General features: G+C 35.6%; 1 long non-coding RNA gene across 1 annotated transcript in view; it reads right to left on the reverse strand.

The window, feature by feature from the left end:
* Positions 1 to 1,952: 1,952 nt before the first annotated feature.
* The window catches only part of LOC139075615 (uncharacterized), a 220,518-nt gene continuing 208,716 nt past the window's right edge, over positions 1,953 to 13,754 (reverse strand). Inside the window, exon 3 of the long non-coding RNA XR_011526219.1 lies at positions 1,953 to 2,161. This is a non-coding gene — a long non-coding RNA (uncharacterized lncRNA). The remainder of the gene's footprint in view (positions 2,162 to 13,754) is intronic.

The raw sequence follows: 13,754 nt of genomic DNA on the forward strand, positions 1-13,754 counted from the left end.
GAAATCCAATTTACCTATTTTATCTTTTGTTGCCTGTGCTTTTGGTGTTATATCCAAAATATCACTGCCATATCCAATGTCATGAATATTTCCCCCTACATTTTCTTCATGACATTGGATTTGGCAGTGATCTTTTTGGATATGACACCAAAATCATATATATAGATTTAGCTCTTGTCCTTAGGCTTTTTATCCATTTTGAGTTAATTTTGGTATACAGTGTAAGCTTTGGGTGATACATCACTCTTTTGCATGTGGACGTCCAGTTTTCCAAGAATAATTTTCTGACAAAGCTGTCCTTTCCCCTTCTGAATGGTCTTGGTGCCCTTGTCAAAAGTCACTTGACCATATATATATATGAGGGTTTATTTTTGAGATTTCTATTCTATTGTATTGTTCTTTATGTCTTTGTTTATGGCAGTTACCACCCTGATTACTGTCCTGCCTTCTCTTATTTAGTTTTCAGTGTAGACTTTTAAAAGATGTTTGATATTTTCTCTTTTTTCCATATTTTCTTTTCATAAATGTGGTAGTCCACTGGAGACAGTCTATTTGAGGTGCACATGTAGTTGAAGATTATTTTCCTTGAGTTTGGTGCCAGGAGTTAAGGATTCTGCCCCTGTTTTTTTCTACAATCAAGATAAAGTTAGGGCTGCAACCAGCCAGGTGTGTCTTATGTTTATGACCAAATCATTTCTTATTAATGCTCAGTGTGAGGTCTGTCCCCGGTGGTCTGCTTCAGGATGGGGTTGTCCATGTTTAGCTCTACCAACATCATACAGCCTGTTCATATCCTTTTAATGTGCATGCATATTGGATAGAACCATGCTTCACATCTTTTTATGACCAAGGTTTGATTTCTGAAAAGTGAAAAATTTTAGATCTGCTCTTGGTTATATATTTCAACAAATCCCATTGGTGTGGAATGTCACATGATTTCAGGAACATTCTGAACTTTTGCCATTTGTTCTGGGTCCCGTTGGGGATTTTTATCTTTCCATAAGCCTTCTGGTACATTTAATGAAACATTGAAGAATGGAGCCCTCACATACTTCTACTCTCCTATACTCTCGTAAGTCTTACGGGTTCTCATTGAGACAACAGTTATCACTGTTTTAGAGGTACATATCATACTGATGGAGACTAAAATACAAAAAAAAAAAAACATACCATTTTTCACTTCCAATTATAGTCTGTTTTGTACTTTCAGGTGTGAGCAATAAGGAATGTTTTAGAATGAGTCATATTTTAAAGAAAATATGCTTTTCTGGTTGTCTATTTGGCAATTATTATTTGATTGGAATGTCAATAATTTTTATTTACATTTAAAAATGAGCTATTTTCTGAAATATATTTTTATTTGCTATAATCTAAAGTGGAGCTAGTCCCTCTTCAGTGAGACCGTGATGCCCAGTAAAGAAATCAATGATTGCACCGACCAAACTGATGGATAGACCGTGAGCTCCTTGACATATTTGCCTTAGCCTTATTCACTCTCGTAAACCAGAAGAACTTTAACATGCAGCGAGTGAAAAGTAAATGTACATTAAACTTGTTTATTTATTGAACAAAGAGTAATTTCATCTTTTCTGTACAACATGCGTGGAGCTAGGCGCTGAAAACAGAACGGTAAGAAAAAGATACAGATACCTGTGCTCATTGAGCTTGCATTTTAAATTGAATATATTTATTTAAATATGATCACCAAATAAGCACAACATTTCAAGTCGTGTTATGAAGAAAAAGAACAAGACGTTTTAAGAATAGCTAATAAAGACTCATTTTATCTGAATGAAGAATGACTCAACAGTTAAACAGTTGCAATGTGATTATAAAAATTCATATTGATAATTGAGAATAACCAATTAAAAACCAAAATATGAATAGGCCAATATTAGTTCAATTGCCTTGAGTGAGACAGCACATTTCATAAGTGCAATTAATTGGCAGAAGGTGTAAGACTAACGAAGGTCATTTAAGGAAGTTGGACGATCTCCTTAAGAGTCCTGTTCCTCTAATTTGGTCTCCCTTTGCACAGTGTGATTCTTCCAGTTGTTCTTCGGTTGATCGGGCACAGACCTCAGAGGAACATGTCGTGAAGCTCACCCTTCTAAGTTGGTTTCAGTAATGAACATGAGCTCTTGCAGTAGCATTGTTTTTCCTAGCAAACAGAAATGTTAGAGTGAGCACAGATTTTCTAGAAACACTATCGATGTCGGTACAGACCCTCTTCTCAGATATATAGATTGTGATTAGATCGAGGACCCTATCTTGTTCATCCTCGCTCCTCTAATATCTATAAATTGCCCAGTACTAAGCTGGTATTCAACAAATGTTAGTTGAATAAATGAATATTTATATATCTAACATTTGCTAAATAAATAAGCTGATAAATTATTATATTAAATACAGAATTTTTAAGTCAATAGTTTATGTTTTAGCTTATGTTCCTTTGCGATATTGCCACGTATAACTCCATACAAGTAATTACAGAATATAGGTTTATATGCAAAAGTTTATGTGTAAAGGCTTAAATATACCTATAACATGTGAAGTCATTTTTACATTTTAATCATGTGTGTATAGACACATAAATACACACATACACAAACATATGTGCTGCCATTTTAAAATAAGGAAACATTTCCATAAGGCATGTGACATTTCGATATACATATTGAGTATGCGTAATCTCTTGCTGATAAATAAACACCAAGGCCAATCATTTCCTAGAAAATTTTGTGTAACAAATTTTAAGAACTATTGAAGTCCACAGGATTTTTGCCAAAACATTTATATTAAATTCTCAGAGTAGGAAGTTTGCATACCTAAAATAATTAATTTTATTTGAACTGCATGTCCTCTTATAGAGAACTGAATGTAAACATCACAAATTTTTTTCAAAATTTTCCGGTGTCCTTATAAATTAATAGGGAATATATATATATATTTATAGATGCTACATCTGTAATACATAATGAAATATGTAGCATAAAAATCCAAATACACACATGTATATTTTCATACACATGCACAAACACATACACAAAAATTATGAAAACCCAAATATCCTTTTTTTATTTTAACATCAAGCCTGTCTCTCCCAAATTCTGGGCTGGTGCTAGGGATGTGTGCCACTGTATTCATTGGATCTTAGTGTCACTGGCATGAAAGGGCTAGACTGAGAAAGGACACTACTTTCACTGATTGTTACAGTTTCTTTACCCTCTTTCATGGCGAAACCAAAGAAACAACGCAGTATTTTTATACAAATGAATATTTATTGACATACAGGAAAGAGCCTATAATTGTTTATTTTCAAAACAATACACTTAAAAAATTTTCAAACAGATCTCAGTGTTTGTTATACTTATGTTTTAATTATAGCCAAGAAGATAATTTACAAGAGCAACATGGTACAAGATCCTCTGGAACATAATAGCTATAGCAATACCATAATTTAGGTGAAATTTATTAGGAGGTGAAATTGCATTAGGATATTTAATGCAACTGGTGCCTGGTTCCACATCCCTGTGTAGATAGTTTTGTCCAATATACAATAGGCATGAAAACACAATGCTTTAAGTTAATGACACTTTATCATCATCGAAAGATATTTATCAGTGTCAGCTAGTGTTGGGCAATATACATATATGATATCGTATATGACATGCATCCTGTATTTCTAGTTATTATTGTTTAGCCAGTATTCTGCACAATGTCTAGATAGTCACTGGAATCCTAGGCACTTAATCACTTAAGATGAGTTATACATTATCAAAGTAACAGGCCTTCAGAAAGGATACGAAGCTATTGTAATGGATGGAAACACTAGAAAACTGAAAAAATTGATCTTTAAAGAGTTAGAATATTTAATCTTACAATTTCCCTCCTATACTCCCTCCTTGTCCATTCTAATTATCTATTTAGGGATCGTCCCTCACCATTGGACAGCTTCAAGGAGCATTATTCCCTCAGAAAACAAGCGGGCTTAAAGAGAAATACTCAAATGGATCCCACAGTAGAGAATAATAAAACTTTACTATGTTCTCACAGAGTGCAATCCTCCCCTTTCTTTCATCTCAAACTTACACAGTTAAAGTTCCCATAAATTTTATAGGCCACTCAAATCGGTTTTAACTCACCTAGGCTGCTCAAAGGTTAAGTACTTCCTAGCTGAGCCCTGCACATAAATATAACACATACCTTTCGTGTATGTCAAACTGCATATCAAGATCGGCATCTTTATGCCCATGTTTGTATATGTGCCTTACTTGTAAAGATGTGGGTGCCAAGGAATTTGGCATCTCATTTTAAAAGACAGGCACAAGAGTCGATTTCAGAAGAAAATTAACATATAGAGATAATAAGAAATCTATGGATGTTGCAAAAGGAGAAGAGAAAGTACTACAGGGGTAAGATAAGCACATAAAAAGTTATTTTGCTCTGGAAATGAAATTTTTAATCATGACGTTTATGGGAAGAGTGACCTGAGTGAAACTGAAGACAATGGAGTGAGTCAGGAAAGGCTGCGGAATTTTGTCCCACAAGATAGATGCCACAGAACTAAGTTCAATGTTTTACTTTTATCTCTGTTTCTGTCATCTTAAACATGGTATTGTCTTCCTATGTTAGCCTTTCTACAGTACTCTTATCTATATTTTCTACTCAACTTTGTTTGCAGTTGAGCTGTATTTAGCTGTCACTTAGCTATCAATAACCAAGGTGTATCAGGAAGCCAATTGAAGGTAAAAAGAACACACCATCCTGTTGCTTGTGAGCCAACAAGACTGCTAAAGAGAGCCCTTTCTTTCATTCTTCCATAAATAATTTTGATGGCATGCTATACATCAGTCACACTCTAGGCTTTTCAGATATGAGTAGTGAATAAACTCATAAAGTCTCTCCCCTCCTAAAATTTACATTTCGAGGGGGCAGATAGCCATTGATTAAGGAAACAAAAAAGCAAACAAATATATAAACACCTCATTTTGACAATTCTAAGATATGATCTCATAGAATATATTTTTACATGGCAGAAAAACTCAACATGGACATAACTAATCTTCTAAGAGATTACGTTATGACATGACATTGAAATTAAAGTTATTTTTTATGCAGAAAGGCACAGAAATAGAGCAGCAGGTCACATATTTTATATTAATTAAACAAATATCATCATTAGAGAAAAACCTAAGTTCCTTATTTTCTCGCAGAGTCATAACAATATACTTTATATGACTGAAAAGAGGAAAATGCCAAGATATAAATGACAACTATGTTTTCTGTTTTTGTTCCAACCGAGATGTGTGCAGAGGGCCTTGGACGAATGCAAACCAAGCAGTCCAATGGAAGGCAGTGTTAAGCCTACAATACAAGAGAAGACCAAGGTCAAGATCTGATTTGGCCAGTAAAAATATTAGCCACTTTTAGATTCAGACAGCTTATTGCTTATGTAGACAATAAAAAGAAGAGTAGGCAAAGCTTCCAGCTCCCTGTGGTCCTTGACTTACATACCAAAAAGACAACACCAAAACCAAAGGGCCACATGATAATCCAATGTGATTTGGGGGCATCTTGATGCTCAGGGTCACAGTCTAGATTTCAGCTGAGCAGTTTTATAGTCTGCAGCTATACCTTGAGGGAGTGGAGCAGAAACCAGGGAGGCAATGAGAGATTACCTCATGACAGTTCCCCAGAGGAGATAGGGAGGCCAGCAGAAGGTGGCTTTGGGGCAGCTCATCAGAAACTGCCTATCCTCTGTTGCTCCAGAGAGATCACAAGGTGCTCTGCCCGTACTCAAATAAAGTGTAGTGAAAGCCTTTGCATGCCTGCCTCTGGATGTGTGCCAGATCACCACTCACCATGGTGAGCAGTTTTCCCATGCAGAAAGTACTGCCAAATTCCTTGGAATAGATAAAAATGTTCTTCAAAGTAGTGAGTCTGGAGTGACGTATTCATGTATTTTACTTTGGTCAAATAAGAAAAAGAATACATCAAAACTACAACAGGTATCAGTAGCTAAGGAGAAAATCCAAAAAACAGTAGCAGAGCATTATTTTAAGAAATGCTGAATTATCAAAGCTCTTGAATGTATAGAGGATGATAGTGTGTAGAAAAACGTGGATATAAACTCATTGTTTCTTAATGTGAAGGAGTTTTAAATAACCCAATTTCTTTCATTGCACTTTTCATCTTTTTGTATGCAGAAGGGTGATAGGTGATAAATATCTTTGCTTAAATAAGTCTAAAATAGTATGATTGAAATAATTCTAAGTGAAGAAAGAATTGTTTCACTGTTTAATTGGCAGTGTATTTTCTTTCCTAGTGATGCATAAAATAACCATGCATCTTACAATCACTGCAACTTATATTCAATTAAATAGTTTATGTAAGGGGATAATGAATGCTATGGAGAAAAATAAAGTGAGGTGAGATGGATAGAGAAGAAAAGAAGGTAGCCCATTTCATAAAAGTCATCAGAGAAGGCCTCTGTGATGAGGTGATAATTGAACAGAGACCTGTAGCAAGTAAAGGAGGGAGCCGTGTGGACATTTGGCAGAAGAAAGTTCAAGGCATATGTTACAATACTTGCAAAGACACTGAGGTAGGATCTGGCTTTACGCACTTGCAGAAGAGCAAGGAGGCCTGAATGACTCCAGGAGAGTGAGAAAGAAGTGGGGTGCTGGGTACTGAAGTCAGAGAATTTGCAAGGGACTAGCTCTGGAAAGGTCTTGTGGGTCATGTTTAATATATTGGCTCATACTTTGAATGAGAAGGGAAGCCATTGGAGAGTTTTGAGGATAAGAATGACATGCTATGACTCATGCCTCAAAAACATCATCCTGGTTACTATTTTTAAAATAGACAGTAATAGGAGAAGAGAGGACAAGATGGAAGCCCGTTAGTAGGTTTCAATTTAGGTGGTTGCAGTGAAGATGAATACAATCTGTTCGATGCTGAATATATTTAAAAAACGGAGCTTGTAGCATTTGCTGACAGGTTAGATATGAAGGGCAAAAAAATAAAGGAGTACAGAATGGCTCCTAATTTCATGACCAGCATACCTGACAGGATAGAATTGCCACTTGCTGTGATGAGGAGGACTTAGGGAAAAGGATGAGAAGACAGAAATCAGGAGTTCAGTTTTAAATGTGTTAGATTTGAAATGTCTTCAATTAGTTATCCAAGCAGCAATGTCAAGTTGAAAAATGGGCATGAGTGTTTGGAGGTCAAGGAAAGGGGTCTAAGAGCAAGGTATTAATTTGGAAGTCATCAGCATATAGACATCTTTATGAAAGTTTCCTGTATCTCCTTCTCGGTTGAGTTTTGCCCCAGAAATCCACACCTCTCCCCAAATACAGAGAGGAGAGTCCATGTGCCACTCAGGCAAGTATCTGTGGTTCCTGACAGTTGAAGATTCTGTCCTCTGAAGATTCTGTTCTCTGGAGTGTTTTCCTTTCTCTATCTCTAAGCTTACCAGCTCTGTGATGCATCCCCTTCACAGCCAAGTTCTAATCTAGCCATCTGAGTTTACAAGCAGACCTACTTTGCTTTGTAAAGGAGAGTCACACTGGAGGTACAATTTCGAACAATGTGAAAAAAAAAATCTTGTCCTTTCCCATTGATTACTCAAAAGCCAAAGAAACCACGGAGAGAAACTCACTGCCAATGTTTGAAAGAGCAGTACCAAATAACAGGCTCCAGCACTGTCCTTAATGAGTTGTCTATAAAAGTATGTGATACGCATCAAATCTGAGGTTTCTCATGAGGTAAAAGAATGAATATTATGACAAAACAAAGTAAAATCAACATGTTATTTCCATTATTGCTGGCAATATCCCTGATATGAAAGTGACTAGCAGAGATACTTTTGTTAAAATGATAGAAAGTCTTCATGTAGATTATGTATACAGAGCACCATAGTGAAAAGTGCAACTATGTCTTCGGTTTTCATTTGTTTGGAATGAGGGAGTACTTGTGTTTCTAGTTAAAACCATCACTGGATTCAGCAATTCTTTAAATTCCCTGGAGAAGGGATGAAAATATAAAAAGTCTTTCTCATTATACAGTGTCCTGTAGTTTTATCATCAGGTAACTTTGATACAAATGTTAGTTTGGGAGATTATGAAACAAAAGTAACATATTCAAATGAATTCCTAAAATATTAAAAGCAGATATGGACTAATGTAGCAGGAATTTTACTCTTGCCATTCATTTGAAGTTCTGTTCTACCCTCATAAATCAAAAACTCACCCAAATGATATTTTCAGTATGTGCAAATGTGGATATGAGCAATGTTGCTTTTCAATAGCAGAATTTCTAAGAGCCCATCATCGCTGTTGGTACATTTTCTTATGTTGGAAATACTGCAGAGGATTAGAAATCTTAACTAAAGTTTTTCTAGTCATCAATTATAGCAAAGTTTTTCGGAAAAAAATCACTTACCACAGCTCTTTTTCCTGGTTAGGCTTATTCATTTTAACAAAGAAACTAAAATCTCTTACTTTCTAGAGAATTTAAGGAAAAGATCATTGAGTTGAGGACCTGGTTTTAATAGGATTATTAAGTCATCGAAACAAGAGGACTGACTGATAATGCTTAATTTCTTAAGCTTAGTGATGGTATATGGAGGTTTATCATATTGTTCCCTGTACTTTTGGGGGGCTGGAATATTTCATAATTAGAAAAATATGTGGTAGTAGTTGAACCATTTAAAGAAAAGTGAATAAATAAATAGTTTTTTACTTCTGATACTGTCCCAAAATTTCTCCGCATGTGGTATGGCTAGCTCTGCACTCACAATTTATTTTGTAATTCTTGCTATTTTACATTATGATTGGCAAAACTGAGGAAAACCAAAGTTCAACCATAGGAGGATGTTTGATTTGCCAAAGTTAGTTAGAACATGCCTAAGTTGGTATTTTCCTCTAATTAAATTCTATTACCTTGCCCAAATCCGGTTTGTAATAGCAAAGTCCAATTTGGGAGAAATTCTGGAATGGGATAGTGAGGACCTCTGTATATCCATACCTCCATAAAAGGACCAAAATATTAGCCCAAATAAGTCAAAATCAAACTTTTCCCATTGGTGGAAATTAACCAAAGTTTTGCGACACTTTGACAAGCATTAATTAAAGAAAATCTCTGAACCCTGTTAAAAACAGCAGGGTTAGTGGCTTGGCCTACCCCAATTCTCATCTCTCAATCTCTGTAGCCTTGAAAATCATCAGCCTTACAATTGCAGTAGTTGTAAAAGCCATCAGGCTTGTAGTCTATGGAGCCGGTAGACTAGGACAGAAGTTCTTCAAAAGGTGCCACCCCCAGAGCAGTGTCACAATTTGGGCTGTCTTGGAGCTCCCCTCTGGAAAAGTCCCATTTGCAAGGACCTGTCATTATCTGACCTGATGCAGAGCTTGCTCTACAGGAAAAACCCTATTTCCAGTGTGTTTCTCAAAAAGCAAAAGCAAATCAGTAATGGAAATGCAAACTGGTGCAGTCACTATGGACAAGAGTATGGAGATTTCTAAAAACATTAGAAGTAGAAATACCGTATGACCCAGCCATCTCACTACTGGGTATCTATCCAAAGAACTTGAAATCAGCAATTCTAAAAGTCCCATGCACCCCTCTGTTCATTGCAGCATTATTTACAATAGCCAAGACGTGGAAGCAACCCAAGTGCCCATCAACTGGTGATTGGAGAAAGAAAATATGGTACATATATATGCAATGGAATACTACTCAGCCATAAAAAAGGATAAAATCGTCCCATTCACAACAACATAGATGGACCTCGAGGGTATTATGTTAAGTGAAATAAGCCAGATAGAGAAGGACAATCTCTGTATGACTCCACTCACATGTGGAAGTTAAACATGTAGACAAAGAGAACAGATTAGTGGTTACCAGGGGAAAGGGGGTTGGGGGGGTAGGCACAAAGGGTGAAGTGGTGCACCTACAACATGAGTGACAAACAATAATGTACAACTGAAATTTCACAAGTTGCAAACTATCATAATCTCAATAAAAAGTTAAAAAAAATCAAATCTGCAATAATTATTTAATATTGCTGCAGCCTGAGCACAACACCAGCAAACAACAAACTAACTCAAGAAGAAATAGAAAATATCAATGGACTCATAGCAAATAAAGAGATTAAATTGGTAATTCAAAAGCTTCCCACAAAGAAGAGCCCATGCCCAGGTGGCTTCACTGTTGGTCATTTAAGGAAAACTAATATAAATCTTTTACAAAACTGCACTAAAAAATAGAAGAGGAGAAAACACTTCCTAATTCATTCTATGGAGCCATTACCCTAATACCAAAACTAGATGCATGCAGACATTAAAAGGAAAAAAAACCACCAACGTTCCTTACGAACATAAACACAAAATTCTCTATAAAATGCTAGCAAACTGAATGTATCAACATTAAAAAGAATTAGAGAGAAAAAGAAAAAAAGGAAAAATTGATGAATTGGACTTCATCAAAATTAAAACCTTTTTATTTGCAAAAGACCCTATTAAAAGGATGAAAAGGCAAGCCACAGATTAGAGAAAATATTTTTAAACCACGTATCTTGCAGAGGATTCACATTTAGAATATGTAAAGAATTCCAAAAACCTAATAGTAAAGAAAACACCAATATTCCAATTTGGAAATGGACAAGAGGCATAGAGAGACGTGTCACACAAAGAGGATATGCAGATGGCAAATACATAAATGACAAGATGTTCAACATTACCAGGCATTAGAGAAATGCAACTTAAAAACCACAATGAGATACGACTCCATACTTACCAGAAGCCTAAAATTTAAAAAAAAAAGTTGATAACATCAAATGTTAGAAAGGATACTGAGAAACTGGATGGTTCATATACTGCTCATGAGAATTTAATACGGAACAGATAGTTTGAAAAAATTAATGAATTTTTAAAAAAGTAAAACTGGACATTTAAACTTTATACAACGCAGCAACTCCACTCCTGAGCATTTATCCCAGGGAAATGAATCTTCTGTTCACATAAAAACCTAGACATGAAGGGCTATAGCAGTTTTATTCATACTGGCTAAAAACTAGAAACATGTAGATGTACTTCAAAAAGCAAATGAGTAAACAATAGAGTAAACTGAGTAAATGAGTAAACTTTAGAAAATCCATACCATAGGTTACTGCTCAGCAAGAAAAAGGAAGAAACTATTGTTACACAAAACAACCTGGATGAATCTCTAGAGAATTGCACACTGAGTGAAAAAACTCAAGCCAAAGTATTATATACTCTGTGATTTCATTTATATAACATCCTTGAAATGACAAAATTATAGAAATCGAAAACAGAATAGTGGTTGCTAGTGGTCAGAGACCAGGGTAAGTTGAGGGAAAAGGTGACAGATGTGTTTATAAAAGAGGAAAGTGAAGGATCCTTGTCGTAAGAGAACGGTTCAGAATCTTGACTGTATCAATATTAATATCTTGGTCTTGATGTTGTACTGTATATTTGTAAGACTACTTTTGAAGGGAACTGAGTATAGGGTACATGAGATATCTCTGTATTATTTTTCACACCTGCATGTGAATCTACAGGTAAAAATTATGCACCACGACCAAGTGGGATCTCTCCTGGGAATGCAAGATTTGAGATTTGAAAATCATTCACTGTAACACACCGTTCATGGTATGTAGATGAAATAATGCTTCCCCAGGAAATCTATGTCCTAATCTCTGGACTCTGAGTATGTTTGGTTACATGGCAAGAAGAAATTCAAGTTACAGATGGAATTAAGTTTGCTAATCAGCTGACCTTGAGATGAAGAGACTATTTTGGTCAATCTGAGAGGGCTTAATGTAATGACAAGGTTCTATATAACTGGGAGAGGGTGACAGGACAGTCAAAGTCACAGTGATGTGGTATGAGAAATATTCAAGCATCCACTGATGTCTTTGAGATTGAAGGGAGGTACAAGCCAAGGAATACAGAAAACCTGTAGAATCTAAAAAATCCAAGAAATGGATTCTTCCCTAGAGGCTGCAGAAAGGAACTCCAAGAAATGGATTCTTCCCTAGAGGCTGCAGAAAGGAACTCGGTCCTATGGACATCTCAGTTTAAGCCCAGTAAGACCCATTTCAGACTTGTGATCGCCAGAATTGTAAGATAAGTTTGGGTTGTTTTAAGTTACTAAGTTTATAGCAATTTGTTACATCATCAATAGAAAACCAATGCACCATGTAAATAAGGCAATGCTTCATTAGACATGACAATAAAATCAGAGGCACCAAAGAAAAAAAGGATAATTGAACTTCATCAAAATTAAAACTTTTGTGCTTCAAAGGAAACCATGAAGAAGATTAAAAGATAAGCCATAGCAAGGGATAAAATATTTGCAAATCATAGATAGTACATTATCAATAAGAGATTTGTATCCAGATATATGAAGAACTACAACTTATTAATAAAAAGACAACTTAATTTAAAAATGGGCAAAATAATTCAATAAAAATTTCTCCAAAGAAGATATATAAAAGACAAAAAGCATATGAAATGATAATTAACATCATTAGTCATTAGCAAAATGTGAACGAAACCACAAAGAGACACCATTCATATCTATTAGGATTGCTATAATCAAAGTGGAAGACTGTAACAAGTGTTGGTCAGAAAGTGAAGAAATTGGAACCTTCATACATCAATGGTGAGAATGGAAAATGGTCCTAACAGTTTGGCATTTCATCAAAATATTAAGCATGGAATTACCCTATGACCCAACAACTCCACTCCTAGAAATGAAAGAAAAATTAAAACATATGTCCACACAAAAACTTGTACAAAGATTTTTTCACATTATTCATAACTGTGAAAAAATGGGAATCAGCTCAAATGTCCAACAACTAATAAATAGATAAACAAAATGTGGTATATCCATACAGTGGAATAGTATTTAACAATAAAAAGGAATGAAATACTGATATATGCTAAAACCTGGATGAACCTTGGACACATTATATTGAATGAAAGAAGGCAGTCAAAAAAGACTACATTACTTATGATTCCACTCAATGTAAAAGTCCAGAAATTGCCTAATGCTGTGATATCGCTGAGGGCAAACAAGAAACCAGACAAAAATTTTAAAAGATCTGAAAAGAAAATGTTTACAGGTTGCTTTATACAGCTCTAATATATTCCTGTGGAGGCAGAAGGTCATACAAGGCCAAGTGCACATGCAGGGCTGTAGGTACGCCCAGAAAAGACCTTAGAGGACACCAATCATTCACTTGACAAACCCGACCTGTGTCCTGACACAAGGAGTAAGCGAAGGCTAAGACAGACTTTCAAACTGCAACAGTGGTGAATGACTGCCCCTCACACACAGAGCTTCTTGGCACAGGGTGGGAATCTTGCAAGATCAAGATATTTAAGGAACTCTTTCGCCAATCATTATGTGACTACTAAGCTAACCAAACCAAGACTTCAGTGGCTGCGTTCTACAGAGACTATGGCATAACAGAAGTGGTGCAGAAAATTTACTGAACAAATCACTGCCAACAAAAATAGTAGAGAACGAGGGAAATAGGATTCCCAAAGTCCTATATCATATTACCTAAAATATTCAGTTTTAAACAAAAAAATTATGAGACATGCAAAGAAACAGGAAAGAATCACCCCCCACCCAAAAAAGCAGCCAATACATACTTCTCTTGAGAAGGCCCAAATGTTGGATGTAGACAAAGACTTTAAATCAGTTGTTAAAAATAT

The sequence above is a fragment of the Equus przewalskii genome, chromosome 14 (assembly GCF_037783145.1).
Source record: "Equus przewalskii isolate Varuska chromosome 14, EquPr2, whole genome shotgun sequence".
Lineage (NCBI taxonomy): Eukaryota > Metazoa > Chordata > Mammalia > Perissodactyla > Equidae > Equus > Equus przewalskii.